Source organism: Oryctolagus cuniculus, chromosome 10 (genome assembly GCF_964237555.1).
Source record: "Oryctolagus cuniculus chromosome 10, mOryCun1.1, whole genome shotgun sequence".
Classification (NCBI taxonomy): Eukaryota; Metazoa; Chordata; class Mammalia; order Lagomorpha; family Leporidae; genus Oryctolagus; species Oryctolagus cuniculus.
In genome coordinates, this window is record NC_091441.1 from 120896533 (window position 1) to 120914740 (window position 18208).

At 52.9% G+C, this 18208-nt stretch overlaps 1 long non-coding RNA gene across 1 annotated transcript; it reads right to left on the reverse strand.

Moving 5' to 3' along the window:
• Positions 1-3016: 3016 nt before the first annotated feature.
• LOC127487213 (uncharacterized) lies at positions 3017-5835 on the reverse strand. The gene is made up of 3 exons (XR_007913820.2): positions 5447-5835; positions 4404-4507; positions 3017-3222 (listed from the first exon to the last, which is right to left on the reverse strand). It is a non-coding gene; the product is annotated as an uncharacterized lncRNA (long non-coding RNA).
• Between the last annotated feature and the right edge of the window lie 12373 nt (positions 5836-18208).

The following is an 18208-nucleotide window of genomic DNA, read 5'->3' on the forward strand; positions in this document are numbered from 1 at the left end:
CAGTTTTTAATGGTAGAAATGCAAAACCACACTATCTTTCTGTGTGCCTTCTAAAACAGAGCTGCTTATGCTAATTTGTTATAGTTAGTGCTTTGCAGGCAGCTCTGTGAATCCACTTTTCTTGGCAGTTCCAGAATATCCTGCCATAACACATTCTGAAAAACTGACGGGCTCTGAAAATCTGGATGTACTAAAGGTACATCTTGTGAAAACCATAAAATAAACACATGATTACATTTGAGAAAATCTGTTATCAGGTTAAGGAAGTTGTCACGATAACAACCCAAGGAAAATTAAACAGTTTGGAATGGAAGATACACTTTCCGTTTGTTTGTACGACTGCAAATATTCTTAGGATCCAGCCTTCGCTCGGGTTGCTGGTCGTTCTGAAAACACTGAACTACCTGCTGGGTGGCCTCCTGGCTCTGGCTGATAGGAAGGCTAAGAAGCAAGTTCGTTGTCAGCGTGATCGGTGCAAAGGATGTTTTGAAAGTGTTATCGTCACTTTGCATCGAGCCAGCTGAGTCCCAGGTCTCCAAGGATGTTGAACTACTGGGTCTGTCAATATTAGTTTTGCTGCTGGTGAATGATAAATGAATTAGGGATATAATTTTGTGCCATACTGTGCTGGCCGTACCTAGCCATCTCCTTGGAAACAATCTCTGACCTCGAGAAGTTTGCAGTTCTAATAGATGGAAAGATACTGGGAGGGAACACAGGCAGCTCATTTCTTTTTTTTTTTTTTTTTTTTTTTTTTTTAATTTTTTGACAGGCAGAGTGGACAGTGAGAGAGACAGAGAGAAAGGTCTTCCTTTACCATTGGTTCACCCCCCAATGGCCACTGCGGCCGGCGTGCTGCGCTGATCCGTAGCCAGGAACCAGGTGTTTCTCCTGGTCTCCCATGCAAGTGAAGGGTCCAAGCACTTGGGCCATCCTCCACTGCCTTTCTGGGCCACAGCAGAGAGCTGGACTGGAAGAGGAGCGACTGGGACAGAATCCAGTGCCCCGACCAAGACTAGAACCTGGGGTGCCGGTGCCGCAGGTGGAGGATTAGCCTATTGAGCAGCAGCACCTGCCAGCAGCTCATTTCTTCAACACACTCAGATTGAGACCCGACTGAGTGTGGGCCAGCAGGCGGCTGCCACTGCTTGGTGTGGGGGGGGAGACGTACATGGTTGCTGTCCTCACATTCTATCCAGGAGAAAAACATGAACTGAGCAACTGTGCTGTGATTATTAACAGCTGGGTGAGGTGTGTCCCAGATAGCGACAGCGTGGTTTGGGGGTGTACAGTGAATATGGTGGAGCAGGCAGCTTTCTTTTGACATTGTGTGTGGGGTAAACTGCAGTGAGTTCTGAAACGTGCCAAATGGTTTTTTTGAAAAAGAAGAAGAGCTCTTGTATTTAGAGGTCAAGGGTCAAAAGATTTCCAAGAGAAACAAGGTACAGCCTGGGTGAGAATCTTAGATGGGCATGAGGGTACTGGAGGCCCTCAATAAGTGCCTGTCATAAATCAGCTGTGAGTAACTTTCAAAACTGTTCTGCACTAACTCTTTTTCAACAGTTTTTATTTATTTATTTGAGAGGTAGAGTTACAGACATACAGAGGAAGAGACAGAGACAGAGAGGTCTTCTGTTTGTCGGTTCATTCCACAAACGGCTGCAGTGGCCAGAGCTGAGCCAAGCTGAAGACAGGAGCTTCTTCTGCGTCTCCCACGTGGATGCAGGGGCTCAAGCAGTTGGTCCATCTTCCACTGCTCTCCCAGGCCACAGCAGAGAGCTGGATCGGAAGTGGATCAGCACCTGGAAGGGATGAAGTACCACAGCCCAAGCTTTACCTGTTACGCCACAGTGCCAGCCCCCTGACTGATCTTTTTTTAAATTTTTTTTTCTGATCTTTTAATTCCACTTCCGCATGAGCTTCCTGAAGTACCAGGCATTTTTGCTTGCCCTGAAGACAACACCCTCCTGCTTGCAGGAATGCTTTTTAGCCCTGTGGTAAAAGTCAGGTGGACACAGCGCTCTGCAAGAAGCCAAGTAGATACGAGACTCGGATGGCCAGTTAACCTCTCTGTCCACCTTCACACCTGTGGTACAGCATGTGAATGCCAACAACCACAAGACCCCAGTGTGCTTAGGCAAGCTTCATGTCGATTCAGATTCCTTCAGTGACAAAGTTGGGCTCCTTGCTGAGTGAATGTTCTCATGTTTGTCTAAGCAAAATGAAATGGTTCTGTTTGAAGCTTAAGTACATGAAAAGTCAAGTATACGATCAAATAATGTAGCTTACTCTTTCAGTAATGGTTTCAGGAAACAATTCATTTTAGAATGCACCGTTAAATAAATATACAGTGAAAGGTAAATCCATGGAACCATCTACGCGATGTAGATTGGGTAAAAACTACCTGTCGTTGACTATGAACTTGAGTTGCAGCCCACTGCAGGCACTGCTGTACCCTCTGTGTTCTTGGTTCTGCACTTCCTGCCTGGAGGTCTTTTTATATCCATTCTGGACCCTTGGCTTTGCGTTTTCTAGCTGTATTCTATTCCCTTATGTGGACATGGGATGATCTGAAGTCTCCAGTGGTCGGTGTTCGGAATGGTTGCAATGAGAGGCCTTGTGTGTGGTACCTTCAGAGGCATAGCCACAGAGAAGTCCGAGTAAAGCAGTAACCATGAATAATTTTGGTGGATGTTGCCAGAACACTCTTCAGCCAGCAGTACAGGGGAGCGCTGCTTTTCCACCGTTGTTATTAAATGGCTGCATGTTTTGTGAGTGGTTAGGGAAGACTGCGTCTCACCCTTTCTCCTGTAGATTTTCTGTAGGGCTCCCCGTTTCTTCTCAGTGTAATGCAGCCTTGTTTGTTGGGGAAATTGTCCTTCATGACTGGTGCAAGTTGCAAATGACCTTATCTCGTCTCATCCTTAGAATTTATCAAAATTTATTCCATGCCTCCTGGATTGGACTGGGAGTTAGAAAGACTGCTGTCGTCCAAGGGCATTAGGAGAGTATCCTGTTTTTCTTCCAGGGTGTGCCGTGGTTTCCAGTGTTTACCTTTAAACTTTGAAACCATTTGGAATTTGTCCTGGTATCAGGCAGGCTTTTCTCCTAGAACGCTACCTGGTCACGTCAGCATCACACGTTGAACTCTCTCTCTTCCAAAGTGGCTTGTGGTGCAGTTTTTATCCCGTATCTCTTTGGATCAATTTCTGAACTTAGTTGCTTAACAAAAAAAAAAAAAAAAAAAACAACAACATGTTTTTACAAGCTACAACTCTTGAAAATGTTCCCCGTGCTATTTGTGATTCTAGGTTCTGTTCAGGCACCTGAAGTGTTTGATGTTTTGTTGTAAAGTTGGTTTTTCCTGTTCACAAAGTTTGTGTTAGTTGCTTTCTTAAGCAACGTCTTTAGAGATTTATATGGAGTGAAAAATGTGTTTGCAGTTATGTGAAAATATTATTCATATCAGAGCTAATTCTGCAAAACGCTGAAATCCTGTGAAAAAGGAAAATCTATTTCAAGTGAAATCCCCTCAATCTCGGGGAACCTCCCTCAGTGGAAAATGGAATTTGAAAATGAGTTTAGTGCAACACATTCTGAAACCCCTGCATTTTTCATAATGTGCTGTTTCCGTGGACCGTGTAGAGAACCATCCTGTGCTTGGATTTCATTAATTTTTTCCCCTAAGATAAACTTTTTTTAATTGCATATCCGTGACTTTTTTTTCTTTTAAAGTATCTATTTCAAAGGCAAAGTGACGGAGAGGAAGGGACAGAAATCTTTTGGTTCACTCCCCCGAATGGCTGCAGTAGCCAGCGGCTGGGCCAGACTGAAGCCAGGAGCCAAGAACTCCATCCTGGTCTCCCATGTGGGTGGCAGGGGTCCAAGGTCTTTGGCCGTTATCCACTGCCTTCCCGGGGATGCTAGCAGGCACCTAGATGGGGAGCAGAGGAGCTGGGACTGGAAGTTTGCAAGCGCTGGCTTAACTCCCTGTGCCGCGATGCCCTGCTTCTGTGGACTCTCTGAAGTACGTCTGTAGACTCAAACTGGAAATACTTGTTGCCTGTGCACAATGTATTCTACTGTGAAAGATGGCTCAAACGGGCAAAGAGTTGGAAGAAAGTGTAGGTGTCAGATCTGCCGTGGGAACCCTCATGCGATTGGGAGACTTAACTTTGCATCCCATTTATTGCAGTGTGGTTTTGTCACTTGAAAAAATATTTTTTACTTGGCAACAGCAGCAGGCTGGTTATGCAACACTTGTATTTGCAGGGTTTTCATGGAAGCATCGGGCCTGCACGCTTTGAATCCTCACATGTAGAGTCGTGTGAGAGTGGGAAGTGGAGGCAGAGGTTTGTTTGGTGACCGGCTCTCCCTGGGGCGTGTTCTGGAAGATTACACACCTGAGAACAGGAGGTTGGCTGGAACTTGGTAGCCCCGGGTCTCCTGAGTTGGTCGTAAGCATCCGCTCGTGTTCTATTCCTGACTTTGCTTCACCAAGTAAGGTCTGTACAAAAGGCGTGAAATTAGTGTTTGCGTAAACGGGGAAGCTCTCAAACCAGCTGGCATTCTGTAAATGAAATGGATGGAACAGGAACCGGAATACTGTTTTTCCTCAATTAGTTTGCTGAATTGTCACTGCCAATGGCACAGACCTAACTCAGCTCACTCTCTCTTCCTGGCAAAGATATTGGTTTTGCAGGGTTTAATCAGTTGTGTCCCAAACATGTATTAAGTTTAATGGAGACACGGGCACTAGTGAGACTGCAGGGGCTATGTGCATGGGGGAAGAACCTCATAGCACGGTGAGAAAAGAGAAAGAGTATCCAGGCTGTCAGCACAAGCTGCAACATGCCTGGGCTGAATCCTACTGAGAATGTGACATAAAGCAAAGTTTCTCTCTAACTTTGGTCAGAATATCAATCCCGGAATTAGAGTGGATGCTTCCTATGCTAGATAAATGCTAGGCCCTGGCGCTGCGCCCTGCCCCAGTGTTGGAGTCTGGAAAGGACCTTGGGAAGGGCTTGCACCACCATGCGGCCTCCCCCAGGCCCGCGGCTGCCCACAGTGGAGCAGGAGTGAGTGCGGCAGGGTGTGGGCATGGCGTGGCTGCGTGTGGGCTCAGGCAGGGGCAGAGGGCAGCAGGGCTGACCCAGGGGGACAGCCACGCAGGACGGAAGCGTGTGCCCTCCTGGCCCCAGTCGTTTTTCCCTCTGAGACTCCCTGCTTCTCACATTGGGTCTGATGGTGGCAAAGACGGTTTGGAGAGGCTGATGGGGACAGACTTGTCCCCAGGTCTATCTGTAGCCCCCAGATGTGAAGCCACTGTTTGGCCCTTCCATCTCTGAGCAAAGCATCCCACAGGCCCCAGGGCGCCCCTCCTGCCCATGGGCATCTCGGCAAGGAACCCCAAGCCGGCACGGCACAGACACGCCCGGCGGCTCACCTGAGTGATCGTCTCTTCAAAGAGAAGCCGGCTCGGTCAGAGTTCATTCTTCGGCTCCTTGAATGTCTGCCTCCGGTGAACCCCCGTGGTCCAAGGTGCGGCTCAGGATTCCAGGAACCCTCCTGCCCCTTGCTCTGGTCCCAGAAGGAAAACGTGGCCCGACTCAGCACTCAGGCCCTTCTTTACCAAAAAGTAGATCCTGCACCGTTCTGTGGCCACTCTGGGCTGCAGGACTCTTCCTTGCAGATCTGGATTTTCTACAAATGCACATCTCGGGGGGAGATGTCGGCGCGTCCGGAGCCCCTGCCACACGCTGCCTGTGGCTCGGCGATCCGTTCGTTTCGTGGGATGACGGGCTGCTCTGCTCTGCTCTGCTCACGAGGTCGTGTTGCCCCCCCCCCGCACCGGGCCGCAATTCCCAGGCTGTGCTTGCCCTGCCTGTGCCCGGCCCCCTCCCGTGGGAAACGGCGGTTGCTGTGTCTCCCTGGGTGACCTGCCGGCCTGCTCGCTCTCCCTTTGGTCCAGACGCTTCTGGGTTTTGTGGGTTTTGTACACTGATCTTAACTGGCTGTCGTAAAGAAGTCACCTGAATAAAAACATCAGGCCCCTCAGTCGATAAAAACAGAAACACAGTGCACAGAGATATAGATGTGTATGTCATGGAATTCTAATTTTTGTATTAAACATTTTTATGTACGTTCTTCTGACTTTTACAGAGTACTTGTTTTTATTCTGTTTTTTAAAAGATCTTTAAAGATTTTTTAAAAAATTAGTTGAAAGGCAGAGTTACAGAGGGAGGAGGAGAGACAGATCTTCTGTCTGCTGGTTCACTCTCCAAACAGGCAGGCCAAAGCCGGGAGCCCAGAGCTGCTTCAGGGTGCCCCATGTGAGTGCAGGGGCCCAAGCACTTGGGCTGTTTTCTGCTCTCCCAGGTGCGTAAGCAGGGAGCTAGATCAGAAGTGGAGCAGCTAGGACTTGAACCAGCACCCACGTGGGATGCTACTGTTGCAGGCGGAGGCTTAACCTGCTATACCACAGCACCAGCCCCCTGTTTGCTATTTTTATTTGTATTTATTTGGAAAGGTTGAGGGGGTGGAGAGAGAGACAGACAGGGAGACAGAGATACTCCATCTGTCAGTTCACCCCCGAGTGCCTACAAAAGCAGGAGTCAGGAGCTACACCCAGGCCTCCCGCATCGGGCACCTGAGCCGGCCAGCTGACTCCCAGGGTGCCTTAACAGGAAGCAGGACTGGAAGCAGAGGTGGCACGCAGATCCAGGTTCTCTGATGTGCAATGTGGGTGTCCCAAGTGGCATCTTCAGCACAGTGCCGAGCGCCTGCCCCAACATGTGAATTTTAAATAAAGCGTTACTGACGGTGACACCTGATGTCTATCCAGCGCCTCACCATTGCTGGTGGTTTGCTTTCTTTATTTTTTTAATAAGCACATTATTTTATTTTTATTTTTTAAGGTTTATTTATTTGAGAGGCAGAGTTACAGGCAGAGGGAGAGAGTGAGAGAGAGGTCTTCCATCTGCTGGTTCCCTCCCCAGGTAGCTACAATGGCTGGAGCTGGGCTGGTCTAAGAGGAGCTGGCTGGTACAGAGGCCCAAGCACTTGGGCCAACTTCCACTGTCTTCCCAGACAATTAGCAGGGAGCTGCATCGGAAGTGGAGCAGCCAGGACTCAAACTGGCACACATGTGGGATGCCGGCACTGCAGGTGGAGGCTTAAGCTACTATGCCACAGTGCCAGCCCCGATGGTTGTTTTCCTGCGTGTTACACAGAGGTGGCATAGCTCAGTGGTTAGAGGTTGCAGCATCTGACGCTGGCCTGGACGAAGGCCCTGACCTTCTCGAAGCCTCCATTTGGTGTATGGAACCATCTGCTCAGGCCAGGCTGAAGACCTAGGGGGACGCTGCTCATGATGCCCTCGGGGGCGCTGAGTGGCCGTCACATTGGCCTCGTGTGTTCCTCCATGTCTGAATTCTTCCCACGGCACAGTTGTGAAAAAGTAGGCCGTGTGGGATGCTGGTCGTCCTACCCGGGAGGGGCATGGTGCTCGGGGACGTGAGCTGGAGTGACAAGTGACTCTGGTTTTCAAACCACGCTCAGTCACAGCGTTAATGCCGGCAAGAGGCCCTGGGCTGAGTTCCCAGGCACCTTTCTCTAGGGTGGGGCAGACACGGGGAACCTGAAACACCTGTCAAGCCGGGACATTCAAGATCCGACGCCGTCGCACACCCTGTGCGTTGCGTCTGAACTGTACACCCCTGGCGGGCTCCATGTTGGTCCTCGTTTTTTCTGGGGTGGGGGCTGCCATGGTTCCTGTGGCTGTCTCATTTGGAAGTGTAGCCTGTGAAGGCGACTTGGCGAAATCCAAACTGCTTGGCCAGTGTGGCGTTGCCACAGGGCACGCAGAGAACTGGAGGCCGGCCGGCCCTGGCCTCCCGTGGCAGGGGATGTGCTGATTCGCCGGCCCTCTGGGACCAGGGCGGCCTTGGCTGCCTGAGAGGCACCGCCCGCCGTGGACGTGAGACGGAGGTGCCTGCTGCCTGCCGTCCTTCATGGCGTGTTTCTTGTTCTGCATCATAGCTGCCCCTCAAGAGTTCTTTTCCCCTGCTTAGGCGTTTTGCTCAGTTTTCCTTTCCCGGATAAGAAATTTGAAAACAAATGTTGTGTTCCCTTTTGAATGAACTGAGATGTTGGAATGTTTTGGCTAGGGACAGGTCCAGTCCCGGTTCTGTGGCTTCTGCACAAGTGCTCTGGAATCGCCCAGATTTCAGAAGCAGGAGCTGAGAACGCCCGCTCCCAGGGAGCAGCCACAGAGGGGTCCAGCGGTCGGAGACATTTCTCTTCACTGATGGACTCTGTTGGTGACACTTTAATTCACAACCACGAGATGCCGGGACTCCATCTCTGAAATCGCACTCTCGAGAGAGAATTTGCGATGCAAACACTTGGCGTGTGCTCAGGTGTGCGATTTGGGTAATTTCCTGGTGAATCCACAGAGGTAGTGGAGAAGCCTCAGAATTGTGTCCTCTGATGGGGCTGGAAACGCAAGTTAGCCTGCTTCATCCTGGACTTCGGGGCTGCGAGGTGAGACCTGGCGCGCACACACTAGTCTGTGGGAAATCGTGGATGATGTTTACCGGGTTCACACCAGTCTGTGGGAAACCCGTGGATGATGTTTACCGGGTTCACACCAGTCTGTGGGAAATCGTGGATGATGTTTACCGGGTTCACACCAGTCTGTGGGAAATCCGTGGGTGATGTTTACCGGGTTCACACCAGTCTGTGGGAAATCCGTGGATGATGTTTACCGGGTTCACACCAGTCTGTGGGAAATCTGTGGATGATGTTTACCGGGTCCGTGTCTGCTCGGAGCAGCTCCGTGAGCCGCCGCGCAGAGGAAGGCGGGTTTCCTCCAGCGCTACGTGTTCTGGGGCACGTTTCTGCAGTGATAGGTTAGCTTTCCTGTTCACACAGAAACCTCAGCTGGGCGGATTGAATCCTAGCCATGATGGGATTCCTGCTGGTGAGTAAGATGCTCACGCTTCGCTCCCTGACCTGACCATCAAGTGTCGCCAGGCAAAATTAAAAAGGCACCATGTCCCTTTGGTGTGGCGCGGTGAGGTTTCAGAAAAATGATGCCAGGAAAGCCGGTCTGAGAGGCTGGAATTCCCTTGGGAGTAAAGGATGCACAAATGTGTGTGTGTGTGAGGTATGAGTGTGTGTGTGTATCAGTGCGTGACTGTGAGTGTGAATGAATGTGTGTATGAGTGTACATGAATGTGCATGTGTGAGTATGCATGAATATGTATGAGTGCACAACTGAGTGTGCGTGAATGGGCGTGTATGAGTGTGCATGTGCACAGTCTGCATGACTGTGAGTGTGCATGAATGTGTGTGTATGCGTGTGCATGTGTCTGCATGACTGTGAGTGTGCATGAATGAGTGCATGAAAGTATGAGTGTGTGTGGGTGTATAACTATGAGTGTGCATGAGTGTGTGTGCATGAGTGTGCATGTGTCTGAGTGCATGACTGTGAGTGTGCATGGATGTATGAGTGCATGAAAGTATGAGTGTGCATGAATGTGAATATGTGTGAGTGCATGAATGTGTGTGTATGAGTGTACATGAATGTGCATGACTGAGTGTGCATGGATGTGTGAGTGCATGAAAGTATGAGTGTGTGTGGGTGTATAACTGAGTGTGCATGAGTGTGTGAGTGCATGAATGTATGAATGTGCATGAGTGTGTGTGAGTGCATGAATGTATGAATGTGCATGAGTGTGTGAGTGCATGAATGTATGAATGTGCATGAGTGTGTGTGAGTGCATGAATGTATGAGTGTGCATGAATGTGAGCATGAGTGTGCATGAATGTGTGTATGAGTACATGAATGCAGGAGTGTGCATGAATCTGTGTGTGGATGAGTGTGCGTGTATGTGATGAATGTGCATATGTGTGCAGACAGTGTAAGGTTTCACCCGTAATTCGTTACTGGACATAACTGTCTTCAAAATATGTGGCTGCCGGCCCAGATGAAATCCGTGAACTGTCATCCTTGCTAGGAGTGCTCTGCTTCTGCAGTCAGCTACAAGCCATGAATGGAGCTGCTTTTTGAGGAGAGTTCTTTACAGAGCAGCCCTGACCGTGCATTATTCATATTTTCCTCTCAAACTGTGATCCAGACCCCCAGGGGACGAGGACACACTCTGTAGCCCCACATGAGTCACCCTCGGGAGAGGTGAATTAACGTTCATAAGTGTTACAATTAGGCATAGCATTTAAAAAATTCAAACCTCCTGGAATTAAGTTTTCTACAGTTTTATTCCTAGCAAAAATGCAGGCACGTGGGGCTGCCGTGGTGGTGTAGCAGGTAAACTTGGCATCCGAGATGAGCGTTGGTTGGAGTCCTGGCGGCTCCACTTCTGATGCAGCTCCCTGCTAATGGCCTGGGAAACAGTGGCAGACGGCCCAAGTGCTCATTGTCCTGCACCCGCACGTGAGACTCAGATAGAACAGCTGGTTTTGACCTAGCCGAGCCCTCGCTGATGCAGCTATCTGGGGCATGGACCAGCAGGTGGAAGTGTTTTCTCTCCCTCTATCTGGAGCTCTGATTTCAAATACATACATCTTTCACAAAAGGAGAAGCAGAGGCAGAGTGGGATCCTGGGTGAGCAGGATTGTGCCTCCCCCTGGGGTGGAGCTGCTCCCATTCGCTCTTGTAACTGTGCCACTGGCGCTTCTCCTACAAGAGGGGCCTTGTCCGGCCCCGGCTGTGGGGAGCCAACGGCAGGGCAGAGTGATGCCGAGTCTAGACTTGGTGCTGCAGCTTCGCCTAGCTGCCTCCTCGCAGCTGTGCTGTGGGGGCCCTGGCTGGGGAGACCACGCAACGGTGCCATTGAGAGGACATCCCAGGGCCTCTGGTCTCCTTCCCATCACCAACCTCAGGAGAGCACCAGCTGCCCAGTAGTTTCGGTCCCAGCTGATGCCTAGCGGAGCAGAGGCCAGTGGTGCCCTGTCTCAACTGCAAAGTGGCCAGTAAAAGAAATACCGTGGGCCTTCCATATCCATGAGTTCTATATTTGTGGCGTGAACCACCTACAAATCAAAAATGCTCAAGGGGCTGGCACCGTGGCTCGCTTGGTTAATCCTCCGCCTGCAGCGCTGGCATCCCATATGGGTGCTGGATTCTAGTCCTGGTTGCCCCTCTTCCAGGCCAGCTCTCTGCTGTGGCCCGAGAGGGCAGTGGAGGATGGCCCATGTCACCCACATGGGAGACCAGGAAGAAGCACCTGGCTCCTGGCTTCGGATCAGCACAGCGCCGGCCATAACAGCCATTTGCGGAGTGAACCACTGGAAGGAAGACCTTTCTCTCTGTCTCTGTCTCCCTCACTGTCTATAACTCTGCGTGTCAAATAGAAAAAAAACTCAAAAAAGACTTGCCCCAATTGGTAGAGTTGGAAACATACCAGGGGATTCCAATTCAATCCCATCAAGGTGGCATGTGCCAATGCCATCTCACTACTCCAAGTGATCAATTTCAGTTCACAATTGATCATAATGAAAGGACTAAGAGTCAAAGGGAGCACATAAACAAGTCTAGTATCTGCTAACACCAACCGATAGAATAAATAAAGGGGAGAGTGATCCAACATGGGAAGTGAGATACTCAGCAGACTCATAGAATGGCAGATGTCCTAAATAGCACTCTGGCCTCAGAATCAGCCCTAAAGGCACTCGGATCTGGCTGAAAAGCCCATGAGAGTATTTCAGGCATGGAAAGCCAAGACACTCTGGCAAAAAGATCTCTGTGAGTGAGATACCAGTGGAAAGAACAGGTCTTCAAAGAGGGAGGTGCCTTTCTCTGAAGGGAGGAGAGAACCTCCACTTTGACTATGACCGTGTCTAAACAAGATAAGAGTCGGAGAACTCAAGGGGCTTCCATAGCCTTGGAAACTCATAACTGGTGCATAGGGAGATTACTGATGCCATAAACAGGAGTGTCAATTGGTAAAGTCAACAACAGGAGTCACTGTGCACTTACTCCTCATGTAGGATCTCTGTCCTTAATGTGCTGTACACTGAGGCTTAATGCTATAACGAGTACTCAAACAGTATATTTCACTTTGTGTTTCTATGGGGGTGCAAACGACTGAAATCTTTACTTAATGTACACTGAACTGATCTTCTGTAAAAAAAAAAAAAAAAGAAAGAAAGAAATTATCAATTCCCAACTTGACTCTCACTGGGATTAAACATGACAATAGGTCTGATCTGATTTCATCATCATTTAAAAAAAATCATCTATTATTTTTCACTTTATGTTTCTGTGTGGGAGCAAACTGTTGAAATACTTACTTAAGGTATACTAAGCTGATCTTCTGTATATTAAGATAATCGAAAATGAATCTTGATGTGAATGGAAGGGGAGAGGGAGTGGGAAAGGGGAGGGTTGTGGGTGGGAGGGACGGTATGGGGGGGGAAGCCATTGTAACACATGAGTCGTACTTTGGAAATTTATATTCATTAAATAAAAGATAAAAAAAAAATCTCAAAAAAAAAAAAAGAAAAAAACTCAAAAAAATCTGCATCTGTCCTGAACATGTACAGACTTCTTCTTATCCCATGAACAGTGGCAGTACTGCGTCACAGCTCTCTAGCATATTCATTGTGTTGGGTGTCCTAGGTCATCTAGAAAGAACTTAAAGTGTACAGAAAGATGTGTGCAGGTTCTATTATGCAGGAGTTACACCACCTTTCAGAAGGGTGTCTCTGCCCACACAGGAGACCTAGACTGACTTCCTGGCTTTGGCCTGGTCTGACTCCCGCTGTTGCGAGCATTTGGGAAGCAGACCAGAGGACAGGAAAGTCCCTCCCGATCCCCATTCCCCTTGTCCTCTATCTTAGCCTTTCAAATAAATACAGATTACAGTTTTATTACCCGAGTTAAAGCAGAAAGTCCTTTTGTCTCAAAGAGCTGCTGGTGTTCCGGTTCATTAAGACAGGCCAAGGGTGTGGCAGTCGTCCGGTGTCTGCTTCTCATGGGGCTCCGGGTCACAGACTGGAGTGGAGCTGAGCAGGGTGGTTCCGGAAGGCTTCCTTCCTGGTGTGTTCACGGCCCTTCCACGTGGCCTCCGAGTCCCACGCCAGCACAGAGGCTGGCTCCCAGGGCTGGAAGCAGAGGCTGCCAGAGCTCTCGTGGCCTGCCCTCACAGGTCCCAGGATGTCCCTCCTGATGTGCGCTGTCAGTCCAGTGAGGCGACATCCCAAGTCCTGGGAGAGACTGCTCCTGCTGATGAACGCCATGCTGTCACACGCAGAGCGGGGAGGAACTGATGATGACTGGGCGGGAAGAGTTGTTCTCATCTTGACTCTGACACGAAGTAGCTGCGTGGTTTAGCTAGGGCACTTAGTACCGCTTAATCCATGTGCTCAAATGACAGGTGAGGAGACTGAGTCCTAAGCTCCGAGTTCTTGCCCAACCCCACCATTCGGCAGACACGTCAACAGCCCAGAGGGTGGGAGAGAGTGGGTGGGAACAGAGCAAGGTGGCTGAATGACGGGCCCTGCTCAGCCACGTTGTCATCCACCCTGTGCTGTGCTCCACTCTGACCACTGTCAGCCACACGACCTCAGCTTTCGAGGCCTGGTCCTGTTCTTGGGACATTGCTCCTGCGCCAGTTAATTCCTCTTCAGTCTCACCAGTGAGGAAATCAAGATACAGTTGTGTTTTCCAGCCAGGATGCTGTCTTCCACGGGGAGTGGGAAGCTTGAGGATTCCTGGGGGAGTTGGGGTAAGGATTCCAGCCAGGGATGGAAAGTTGCTATTTGGACAGAATTTGCTATCTTGACCACATAGCTGATTGATCAGCTCCATAAACATTGCGTCATCCAGAGGGAGCCTGCTGCAAGAAGGGACTTGGAAAGCAAACAGATTAGGCACCTCCAGCCGTGTGCTTCCTGATCCTGGAGTATGCAATGCACGCACGGTCAACAGGCTTCCTTGCCACAGGGTCCCCGGACGAGATCTTTGACCAGTCTGTGCTGAGGCTCAGCATGTGTGATCGCTGAGCCAGGGCCACGTGGTGTGTACCTTCAGCAACCAGCCGTGGGCAAGCCGGTAGGGTGCCTTCTGTTTGTGCAGGTGCCGCGTGTGCGCCGACTGGCTGCACCTGCTCTAGGACTTGACTAGCAACCTCAGGTTCCAGCACGGTCTCCAGTCCCTGGCTCTGAGACCCCCAGACCAGCGGGCTGGGCATGGTGACTTGGGGGCGGAGGCACTGAGCTGCACCCCTCCCTGTGTGCCTGCTAGCCTACTCGCCAGCATCTCTCGGGCGGTGTTTAACCAAATGACCCCCAGAGAGAGGACACAGTCTTGTTTGGGGGTCACAGCACACCATCCTCACCCTCAAGAATGTGGCTTACTCTATCTGGTAGATTTGCCATCTGCTGTACTGGGGGGCGGGGCGGGGGTCTTCAGTCTTTCCCTGAGCTGTCACAGTCTCTAACCAAGACCCTGTGTTCCCAGGATGGGGTCTTGCCTCCCCACGGGGGTCAGAGAGCCGAGGAGAGAAAGGCCAGGCGTGGATCCAGGGTGGGCGCGTGCCCCCGAGTCCCGCATCCCCCGGAGGGGGAGTGGGCAGCACGCACCGCACCCACAAGGGGTTTTGTGTTAAATTCCCCGTGTCCCTTAGTCCCTTAGTCCCTCTCCGGTCCCTGGTAAATCCGTGGGAACCTGCGCGGGAGGGGAGGGCAGGGGGAGAAGCAGAGAGGGGATGAACCTGGGGAGATGGAGGCAGACCCGCACGCAGGCGTGGCCGTGGGGATGCGTGGTCACCGGGTCCCGCCCGCCAACTCCCCGCAAGGCACCAGGCCAGCCTCGGCGCCAGGCTCAAACCAGCCATTAACAGAGCCCTGCGCTCCGGGCTTGCATGGCTGCGCGCGGGTGAAGAGCACACGCGCGAAGATGACTTTGGGGCGCAGCCACGCGGCGTCCACACACCCCGCCTGCTGACAGGTTGTGTTTCCCGCGGACCGTGGGAGGCTGCCTCTTCCAGGAGGGGCCAGGCGCGCCTCTGCGGGCTGGGCCTGAGGGGCGCTGTGCGGCGTGAGCGGGAGCGACCTCCCCTCAGGACCCTGCTCAGCACCCGCCCGCGCTCCATTCCGGCTGGGTGGGCACAGCTGCGGAGGGGGCGTGGCCACCACGAGGCCCCGCCCCCGGCGGCTGCCCAGGTGGAGGCCCACGTGAGCGCGGGGGTGGAGGGCGGAGCAGGGCGGTGCGCACGCGCTGACGCCCCCGGGGCCGGCCGAGGGCCGAGGCGTGGCGAGTCCCCGCGGGCGTGGCTGGGGACAGCTGCCTGCTGCTGGCGCGGGGCCGCAGCTGTGGGTGAGGGGGCCACCGCATCCCCGCCGGGGGAAGCTGCGGACAGGAGGCCCCGGCAGGGAGAGCGGCGCCGGGTCCCTCCCGGGGAAGCTGGCCCGGGGGCCAAGTGGATGCCCGGCCGGGCCTCGAGGCGCTCCCCGCGCGTCACGGGCCCGGGCCCGGTGTCCCAGGTCTTCCCACGCAGGGTCCAGGCTGCGGGAGCGGGCAGGGGGCGAGCCCCGGAGCCCCGCCATGGGAAGCCTTCCTCGCCCTCCGCACTGTGCTCCGATCTTTAAGTCGTACTTTGGTTTAGAAAAGCTGAGGGAAACCTTTTATTTAAACAAAAAAATCGTATTTACGCGTGGTCCTTTTGGTGCGCTTGCTGCCGCCGCTGGCCGACTGGGGACGCCCCGGGTGCGGCGGTTCTCCCGCGTTGGCCCCGCACGCCGCGCTGTGGCTCGTTTTGGGGGGCGGTGAGCCCCACGAGGCGCCTGTCCCCTGCCGCGTGTCTCAGTGGCCCTCAGAGGTTAGCGTGGCCGCAGCCTCGCTCTTGCCCGGAACCGCCACGAGAGCCACGGGGCTGCAGAAGTGCGCGTGGTCGCGGCGTGTGGAGTACGTGGAACTTTCTGGCAGAACTCACGCTGTGAGCCCCGTGAGGCCTGCCCCAGGACGGCGCAGCCACCTTGGCCCCCTCCTACGGGGCCGGGGGCTGGTCTTGTCTGATTAATGCCTGAGAAATGGACAGTTGAAGGTGGCGTGGAGGTGCGGGCCCTCCCGGGGACTCGCGGTGCGGTTCCGGACGGGTTCCTTGACAAGTGAGATGTGCCGAGTCACCACCGCACCTGCGCCTCCGGGAGAATTGCGCCTTAAATTTACGTTCAGGATTTTGTTTCATTGTACTGGACAGCGCTGGCTGAGTGTGCTTCCAGCTCGGAACGTTTGTGCATTGCTTTATTTATGTATGTGTATTTAAAAAAGTCTTAGAAAGTTATCCCTTTTGTTTAAGATTTTGTTGGAGAGGCAGAATTATAGAGGGTGAGACAGACAGAAGGGTCTTCCTTCTGCTGGTTCACTCCCCAGTGGCTATGACAGCCAGAGCTGCGCAGATCCAAGCTAGGAGCAAGGAGCCAGGGTCTCCCATGAGGGTCTGGGGGCCCAGGCACGTGGGCCATCTTCCACTGCTTTCCCAGTCCATAGCAGAGAGCCGGATTGGAAGTGGAGCAGCCGGGACTGAATTGGCACCATATGGGACGCCGGTGCCACAGGCAGAAGCTTAGCCCACTATGCCACAGTGCCGGCCCCAAGTTACACCTTTTAATTGTGGTATTTCCCTTTCGTGCTATCAGGTCTAAAACTCGCATTGGAACCCTCGTCGTCCACTGCCAGTTTTAGGAGCAGCTTTTGCAGGAGTAGCTGTGTTAACTGAGGCTGCTGCCTGCTTTCTGACAGTGGGAAATGACTGGTCCTGGTGGGGCTGGTGCGTGCGGAGTCAGTCTATGCACCTGCTCACGGAAACGCGTCTTTCTCAAGGAAGCATCGCAGTAATCAGGGTTTATGTGCATCGGGCCTGTGCTTTCTGAAAATAAATGTGGGAAACGAATACTGGTGGGAAACACTGCTAGAGGAAACGGGTCGGTTAGACTCGGCACCGCGGCTGGTGGGGGAGAGAGGAGGGAGGGACGGGTGGGTGTGCATGGTGGTTATCATTGCTCCCGGTGCAGGACGCTCGCCTCGTCTGCGTCCGTCTCTCCTGTGGGACTGAAGCAGGGGTTGCTCAGCGCGTGTGAGAAACGAAACCAGCTGGCAGAGGATGAAGGGACTTGGCGAGGTCCTGTGACATCTCCCAGCCCCATGAGAGGACGCAGTGGCCTGGCGCGGCAGAGCCGTGGTGGGTGCAGCAGCCAAGGCTCGGCACCCTTCCGCGAGAACCCCTGCTGTGCCGTTGGCTCTCTCATTCTGATGTTCTGTCTTTGTGAATACAGTAAGGATTCCTGAATTTAACAATGGCAGGCGCAGAGCGCAGCCCCAGCTCTTGTGGGAGTCTTGATGGGCAGGGCGAGACAGAGGCCACAGTAACTCCACGTTAGTGCAGAGGAGCACCTGGCCCAGCGAGGGTGTCAGGGAAAGCCTCCCAGGAGATGGGGGTCATAACCAAGAGCCGCGGACCCCGAAGGATGCATCAGGTTGTCAGGTGAGGGCGAGCAGAGCCGGCTGACCCGGGCACGGGAGCAGCAGGCCGAAAGATGAGGTGCAGGGGCCAGCATCTGCCGCTCCAGGGCCCGGGACGCACGGTGCTGGTGACCACAGGCCGTGGACTCAAGAGACGGTAGTGGCTGAAGGGAGAGGGAGCACAGCACGCAGCAAAGCCCAGGTGCCGAGTGATGCCCGCCCGCACTGGCGCGTGGCACGGCAGAGGTGATGGGGCCAAGGCAGGGTCCTGCCGTGGCGGTGGAGCTGATGTGGCTGTGAGCCTGGGGTGGGGAGAAGGCAGCACAGAGCTCCTGCGCTCCGAGGAAGGCTCAGGTTGCCGGCACGTGCTGGGAGGAGCAGCCTGCCGGGGGGGTGGTGCTGCTCCCCATTTGGTCCCACGCCTCGGGGCGTCTAGACTTGGTGGGCCTGCTGGTGACTTGGGGGATTCGAGCTGTGGATGGGTCTTGCGGGGATGTTTGGAAGATCCAGCTTGCTCTCTGAGGACTGAGAGAAAGAAATGTCAGATGTATTTCTGGCTCTTTTTGAAGAAAGGTAGCGTGTTGAATTTGCATGACAAGTTTGTAAGCCACCTCCAGAATGAGGAAGCGTTACGTCACATAGCGCTGGGGCTCCGGGCTTGCAGGTTTGCCTGATTCGTGCTTCAGAGCCAGGGGGATTAGCAGGAGGAGGGGGCAGTGC